This window comes from Pelophylax lessonae (assembly GCF_965119305.1).
Source record: "Pelophylax lessonae genome assembly, chromosome: 2".
NCBI classification, from domain to species: Eukaryota; Metazoa; Chordata; class Amphibia; order Anura; family Ranidae; genus Pelophylax; species Pelophylax lessonae.
The window spans coordinates 722376225-722383998 of record NC_138769.1 but is presented as its reverse complement, the minus strand read 5'-3'; the positions used below and the strand labels follow the sequence as shown (position 1 = coordinate 722383998).

At 59.9% G+C, this 7774-nt stretch overlaps 1 pseudogene across 1 annotated transcript in view; it reads left to right on the top strand.

Annotated features, from left to right (window-relative positions):
- The first annotated feature begins 1520 nt into the window (after positions 1 to 1520).
- Positions 1521 to 7774, top strand: part of LOC309548286 (gastrula zinc finger protein XlCGF66.1-like) — a 55780-nt pseudogene continuing 49526 nt past the window's right edge. Inside the window, exons 1-2 of the transcript XR_014226166.1 lie at positions 1521 to 1593; positions 7342 to 7503. The product of XR_014226166.1 is annotated as a gastrula zinc finger protein XlCGF66.1-like (transcript). The remainder of the gene's footprint in view (positions 1594 to 7341; positions 7504 to 7774) is intronic.

The following is a 7774-nucleotide window of genomic DNA, read 5'->3' as shown; positions in this document are numbered from 1 at the left end:
CCCACAGTGCCCACCATCAGTGCCCCCCATCAGTGCACACAATCAGTGCCCATAGTGCTGCCAGTCAGTGCCTGCTCATCTAGGCACTGATGAGCACTGACTGGCAGCACTATGGGCACTGAGTGTGGGCACTGATGGTGCTGCTCATCAGTGCCGCCCATCAGTGCTCATCAGTGCCACCCGCCAGTGCCCATCAGTGCCACCCGCCAGTGCCCATCAGTGCTGCCCGCCAGTGCCCATCAGTGCCGCCGCCAGTGCCCATCAGTGCCGCCCGCCAGTGCCCATCAGTGCTGCCCGTCAGTGCCACCTCTCAGTGCCCGTCAGTGCCACCTCTCAGTGCCCAGCAGTGCCACCTATCAGTGCTCATCAGTGCCGCCTATGAGTGCTCATCAGTGCGGCATATTAGTACCTCCTCATCAGTGCCACCTCAGCAGTGCCCATAAGTGCCACCTCAGCAGTGCCCATAAGTACCACCTCATCAGTGCCCATCAGTGCCGCCCGCCAGTGCCCATCAGTGCCGCCCGCCAGTGCCCATCAGTGCTGCCCGTCAGTGCCACCTCTCAGTGCCCGTCAGTGCCACCTCTCAGTGCCCAGCAGTGCCACCTCTCAGTGCCCAGCAGTGCCGCCTATCAGTGCTCATCAGTGCCGCCTATCAGTGCTCATCAGTGCGGCATATTAGTACCTCCTCATCAGTGCCACCTCAGCAGTGCCCATAAGTGCCACCTCAGCAGTGCCCATAAGTGCCACCTCATCAGTGCCCATCAGTGCAGCCTATCAGTGCCCATCAGTGCCGCCTCATCAGCGCACATCAATGAAGGAGAAAAATTTATTTATTTTCAAAATTTACTCGCAAAAAATAAGAAAAACTTTTTTTTTTTCAAAATTTTCTGTCTTTTTTCTTTTTTTTTGTAAAAAATAAAAAACCCAGAGATGATTAAATGCCACCAAAAGAAAGCTCTGTTTGTGTGAAAAAAATGATAAAAATTTTATATGGGTACAGTGTAGCATGACCGCGCAATTGTCATTCAAAGCGTGCGAGCGCTGAAAGCTAAAAATTGGTCTGGATGGGAAGGGGGTTTAAGTGCACAGAAGGCAAGTAGTTAAATACCACCAAAAGAAAGCTCTATCTGTGTGAACAAAAGGATAAACATATCCTATGGGTACATTGTAGCATGACTGCGTAATTTTCATTCAAAGTGTGAGAGCGCTGAAATCTTAAAATTGGCCTGTAGGTAAATTGGTCTACAAATTGGTATACAAGAGAAAATAAATAAATATATTCGCTTAGATGGTTTATTTACTGTTTTATTTTCTGTTGGATTATACATATAGACAGATTTTTATCACATTATATGTTTATGTTTAGATCTCTCATAAACATGCAAATTATTAGCATCTGCTGTCAGTCTCACTCCTTCAGACCAGCAGTGTGGCAGTGAAAGGGTTACACCACCTCAGGCTGGACTTCCTCTATTGAAGTCTATGGGAAGGGCTCACATAAGATGGCGGCGTTCCCCGTCCACTGAAGACACCGGAGCCTAGAGGAGGATCGCGCTCTAGCAGAGGAGCCTGTGTTACAGCCTGTTTGTGCGGGTGAGTGTGTGAGCTGGGCAGAGGCAGGCTTCTCTGGCTCTGGGGGGCACAGGTAGTGAAGATTGGGGACCACATATTACAGGCAGGAGAAGCTTTCCTCGATGCTATGTACAGAATATAGGGGGATACCCCATGTACTGTATATATGAGCTCTGTGTCCCCATGACCGGCCCACAAGGAGGGTTATTTGAGGAAATGAGGATTATTATTGACCTGTGAAGTCATAGGAAAACATCACAGTCCCCAAAACAGCTTTCAGTTTTGTATGGAGGGTGAAAGAATGAATACATTGAGAGTTTGTGTACATGTGACCCCCCATTGGGAAGAGTTCCCTCACTTCCTGCCCCTGTGACACCTCTATAGGAAATGGCAGCAATAAAGACAAAGTCTCCAACCCTTCATTGTCCCCCACACCTTGCAGCTGCCTATTTGCTTCAGTCTGTAGAGTTCTATATACTGATTATTATTATATGTGGCCACTTTGCAGCATTTAAGGGACACGGTGTATGCTCCCTATTCATTAAAGGATGACCACTGCCCTATACCCTTCATATAAGCCTATGGGTGCAAACTTAGAGGAACCCAGATCTCATATTAGCTGTGACATGTTCATGTCATTTCAAAAGTTGTTTTCAATCTTTTGCTTTCCTCATAATTCTGCCTGGTGGTCCTGCCACCAACATCCTTGTAAAGGCACTTCCTCCTATAGGGTGACAACACTCTGTAGATCTTTCCTAATTGTGCTCCTACGTTGTCACCTGGTTTTATGCTCCCGTCATGAAGAATACTCACAATGCACGGACTGTTGTCACCCACAGCCCTGCTCTCAGCGTTGTCACCCACAGCCCTGCTCTCAGCTTTGTCCCCCACAGCCCGGCTCCCAGCGTTGTCCCCCCCACAGCCCGGCTCCCAGCGTTGTCCCCCCCACAGCCCGGCTCCCAGCGTTGTCCCCCCACAGCCCGGCTCCCATCGTTGTCCCCCCACAGCCCGGCTCCCAGCGTTGTCCCCCCACAGCCCGGCTCCCAGCGTTGTCCCCCCACAGCCCGGCTCCCAGCGTTGTCCCCCCACAGCCCGGCTCCCATTGTTGTCCCCCACAGCCCGGCTCCCAGAGGTGTCCCCCACAGCACTACTCCAGGCATTATCAGCCACAGTACTGCTCTCCGCGTTGTCCCCCACAGCCCGGCTCCCAGAGGTGTCCCCCACAGCCCGGCTCCCAGAGGTGTCCCCCACAGCCCGGCTCCCAGAGGTGTCCCCCACAGCCCGGCTCCCAGAGGTGTCCCCCACAGCACTACTCCAGGCATTATCAGCCACAGTACTGCTCTCCGTGTTGTCCCCCCACATCCCGGCTCCCATCGTTGTCCCCCCACATCCCGGCTCCCATCGTTGTCCCCCCACAGCCCGGCTCCCATCGTTGTCCCCCCACAGCCCGGCTCCCATCGTTGTCCCCCCACAGCCCGGCTCCCATCGTTGTCCCCCCACAGCCCGGCTCCCATCGTTGTCCCCCCACAGCCCGGCTCCCATCGTTGTCCCCCCACAGCCCGGCTCCCATTGTTGTCCCCCACAGCCCGGCTCCCAGAGGTGTCCCCCACAGCACTACTCCAGGCATTATCAGCCACAGTACTGCTCTCCGCGTTGTCCCCCACAGCCCGGCTCCCAGAGGTGTCCCCCACAGCCCGGCTCCCAGAGGTGTCCCCCACAGCCCGGCTCCCAGAGGTGTCCCCCACAGCCCGGCTCCCAGAGGTGTCCCCCACAGCCCGGCTCCCAGAGGTGTCCCCCACAGCACTACTCCAGGCATTATCAGCCACAGTACTGCTCTCCGCGTTGTCCCCCCACATCCCGGCTCCCAGCGTTGTCCCCCCACATCCCGGCTCCCATCGTTGTCCCCCCACAGCCCGGCTCCCATCGTTGTCCCCCCACAGCCCGGCTCCCATCGTTGTCCCCCCACAGCCCGGCTCCCATCGTTGTCCCCCCACAGCCCGGCTCCCATCGTTGTCCCCCCACAGCCCGGCTCCCATCGTTGTCCCCCCACAGCCCGGCTCCCATCGTTGTCCCCCCACAGCCCGGCTCCCATCGTTGTCCCCCCACAGCCCGGCTCCCATCGTTGTCCCCCCACAGCCCGGCTCCCATCGTTGTCCCCCCACAGCCCGGCTCCCAGAGGTGTCCCCCACAGCACTACTCCAGGCATTATCAGCCACAGTACTGCTCTCCGCGTTGTCCCCCACAGCCCGGCTCCCAGAGGTGTCCCCCACAGCCCGGCTCCCAGAGGTGTCCCCCACAGCCCGGCTCCCAGAGGTGTCCCCCACAGCCCGGCTCCCAGAGGTGTCCCCCACAGCACTACTCCAGGCATTATCAGCCATAGTACTGCTCTCCGCGTTGTCCCCCCACAGCCCGGCTCCCAGCGTTGTCCCCCCACATCCCGGCTCCCAGCGTTGTCCCCCCACATCCCGGCTCCCAGCGTTGTCCCCCCACAGCCCGGCTCCCAGCGTTGTCCCCCCACAGCCCGGCTCCCAGCGTTGTCCCCCCACAGCCCGGCTCCCATCGTTGTCCCCCCACAGCCCGGCTCCCATCGTTGTCCCCCCACAGCCCGGCTCCCATCGTTGTCCCCCCACAGCCCGGCTCCCATCGTTGTCCCCCCACAGCCCGGCTCCCATCGTTGTCCCCCCACAGCCCGGCTCCCATCGTTGTCCCCCCACAGCCCGGCTCCCATCGTTGTCCCCCCACAGCCCGGCTCCCATCGTTGTCCCCCCACAGCCCGGCTCCCATCGTTGTCCCCCCCACAGCCCGGCTCCCATCGTTGTCCCCCCACAGCCCGGCTCCCAGAGGTGTCCCCCACAGCCCGGCTCCCAGAGGTGTCCCCCACAGCACTACTCCAGGCATTATCAGCCACAGTACTGCTCTCCGCGTTGTCCCCCACAGCCCGGCTCCCAGAGGTGTCCCCCACAGCCCGGCTCCCAGAGGTGTCCCCCACAGCCCGGCTCCCATCGTTGTCCCCCCACAGCCCGGCTCCCATCGTTGTCCCCCCCACAGCCCGGCTCCCATCGTTGTCCCCCCACAGCCCGGCTCCCATCGTTGTCCCCCACAGCCCGGCTCCCAGAGGTGTCCCCCACAGCACTACTCCAGGCATTATCAGCCACAGTACTGCTCTCCGCGTTGTCCCCCACAGCCCGGCTCCCAGAGGTGTCCCCCACAGCCCGGCTCCCAGAGGTGTCCCCCACAGCCCGGCTCCCAGAGGTGTCCCCCACAGCCCGGCTCCCAGAGGTGTCCCCCACAGCCCGGCTCCCAGAGGTGTCCCCCACAGCCCGGCTCCCAGAGGTGTCCCCCACAGCACTACTCCAGGCATTATCAGCCACAGTACTGCTCTCCGCGTTGTCCCCCCACAGCCCGGCTCCCAGCGTTGTCCCCCCACATCCCGGCTCCCAGCGTTGTCCCCCCACATCCCGGCTCCCAGCGTTGTCCCCCCACATCCCGGCTCCCAGCGTTGTCCCCCCACAGCCCAGGTGCCAGAGTTTTACCACCCCCCCCCCCCACAGCCCGGCTCCCAGTGTTGTCCCCCCCACAGCCCAGCTCCCAGTGTTGTCCCCCCACAGCCCGGCTCCCATCGTTGTCCCCCCACAGCCCGGCTCCCATCGTTGTCCCCCCCACATCCCGGCTCCCAGCGTTGTCCCCCCCACATCCCCCCGGCTCCCAGCGTTGTCCCCCCCACATCCCCCCGGCTCCCAGCGTTGTCCCCCCCACATCCCCCCGGCTCCCAGCGTTGTCCCCCCCCACATCCCCCCGGCTCCCAGCGTTGTCCCCCCCCACATCCCCCCGGCTCCCAGCGTTGTCCCCCCCACATCCCCCCGGCTCCCAGCGTTGTCCCCCCACATCCCCCCGGCTCCCAGCGTTGTCCCCCACATCCCGGCTCCCAGCGTTGTCCCCCACATCCCGGCTCCCAGCGTTGTCCCCCACATCCCGGCTCCCAGAGGTGTCCCCCACATCCCGGCTCCCAGAGGTGTCCCCCACAGCACTACTCCAGGCATTATCAGCCACAGCACTGCTCTCCGCGTTGTCCCCCCACAGCCCGGCTCCCAGCGTTATTCCCCCCTACAGCCCGGCTCCCAGCGTTGTCCCCCCACAGCCCGGCTCCCAGCGTTGTCCCCCCACAGCCCGGCTCCCAGCGTTGTCCCCCCACAGCCCGGCTCCCAGGGTTGTCCCCCCACAGCCCGGCTCCCAGGGTTGTCCCCCCACAGCCCGGCTCCCAGGGTTGTCCCCCCACAGCCCGGCTCCCAGGGTTGTCCCCCCACAGCCCGGCTCCCAGAGGTGTCCCCCACAGCCCAGCTCCCAGAGATGTCCCCCACAGCCCAGGTCCCAGAGTTTTCCCATTCCCCCCCCCCCCCACAGCCCGGCTCCCAGAGTTTTCCGCCACAGCCCGGCTCCCAGAGTTTTCCGCCACAGCCCGGCTCCCAGAGTTTTCCGCCACAGCCCGGCTCCCAGAGTTTTCCGCCACAGCCCGGCTCCCAGAGTTTTCCGCCACAGCCCGGCTCCCAGAGTTTTCCGCCACAGCCCGGCTCCCAGAGTTTTCCGCCACAGCCCGGCTCCCAGAGTTTTCCGCCACAGCCCGGCTCCCAGAGTTTTCCGCCACAGCCCGGCTCCCAGAGTTGTCCGCCACAGCCCGGCTCCCAGAGTTTTCCGCCACAGCCCGGCTCCCAGAGTTTTCCGCCACAGCCCGGCTCCCAGAGTTTTCCGCCACAGCCCGGCTCCCAGAGGTGTCCGCCACAGCCCGGCTCCCAGAGGTGTCCCCCACAGCCCAGGTCCCAGAGTTTTTCCATCCCCCCCACAGCCCGGCTCCCAGAGTTTTCCGCCACAGCCCAGCTCCCAGAGGTGTCCCCCACAGCCCGGCTCCCAGAGGTGTCCCCCACAGCCCAGGTCCCAGAGTTTTTCCATCCCCCCCCCCCACAGCCCGGCTCCCAGAGGTGTCCCCCACAGCCCGGCTCCCAGAGTTTTCCCATCCCCCCCAAGGCCCGGCTGCCAGCGTCGCCCCCCCCCCCACAGCACAGCTCTGCATAGCCTTGTTTAAGCTTTCAGCTTTTCAAGAAAGTTCAGTGGAATCCCCTGCAACTTTGTATTAAATGGGCAGAGTATACATTGGTGACAGAGCAAACCTATTGAAGCAGCTTAAAGTGCACCTGTCATGAGCAGATTGCCATTGCTTGCCCTTCTGAAAATGCTAGGCGCTCGGCTGTTCTTCTCACCCTCTGGCTTACATGTACAACGAGTCACTGACCTAGAATGTAATTCAGGAAGGTCAGAAATCATCTCCATAAGGAAAAGAGGATCACCAGACTCAGCAAGGGCAACGTCTGTATCTCTGTCATGAAAGATTCTCTTTATCAACACAAGTCCTGGAGCCGTTTACTTCCAATAAACCCCTTGAGTCCCAGAACATTTTTTCTTTCATTTTTGGCCAAAGGGGCGGAGAAAAGGAGCCACACCCAAGATCTGCTCTATATGGAAGCAGAGGTCTCTCTTCAGAGGTCCCTAACATTGCCAGCTGTGTCTGAGATAGGACTCCCCAATCGGTAAAGCTCATGCTCCCTGTTCCTGACTTTTACAGTGATGGTCAAGATTTGGGCTACTTTCTAAAATGTGGAAATTGAAGCATTTGATCACATCAAGGGTCGGGTGTGGGAGGCGGTTAGTTTCCACATATCCAATGGGAATGCTGATTTCATGTCTGATTTCATGTCTAGGTTTATGTTTTACACACAGGTTATGCAGGGAGCTTTCACCTCCTTTCCAGACTGGGGGCTCTGAAGGTGGAACCATCTTGTGTCCTCACCCTGTGTGATCCATGAGGGACCGGGAATGGAGGTGATGACGGAGAAAATCCTAAATCTCACGCTGGAAATCCTCTACCTGCTGACTGGAGAGGTGAGGAAAAGCTGACATCCTCATGATCCACCTCTTGTATGAACTATATGCCTGTCAGCAAGGACAGCAGTCCATATACTTTACCCCAAGGTACATCCTACTACAGCTTTCTTCTACCGATAGGAGCACCCAGGAACCACGACCTCTGTGACCGAGCGGGACGAAACATGTCAGGGGGGGGGGCGTGGCTGGAGCGGCGCTGGCTGAGGCCTCATTCATCTACTAATGCACTGGGTTGGACAGCAGCGACTTCTCTTCTGTTTGATGACGC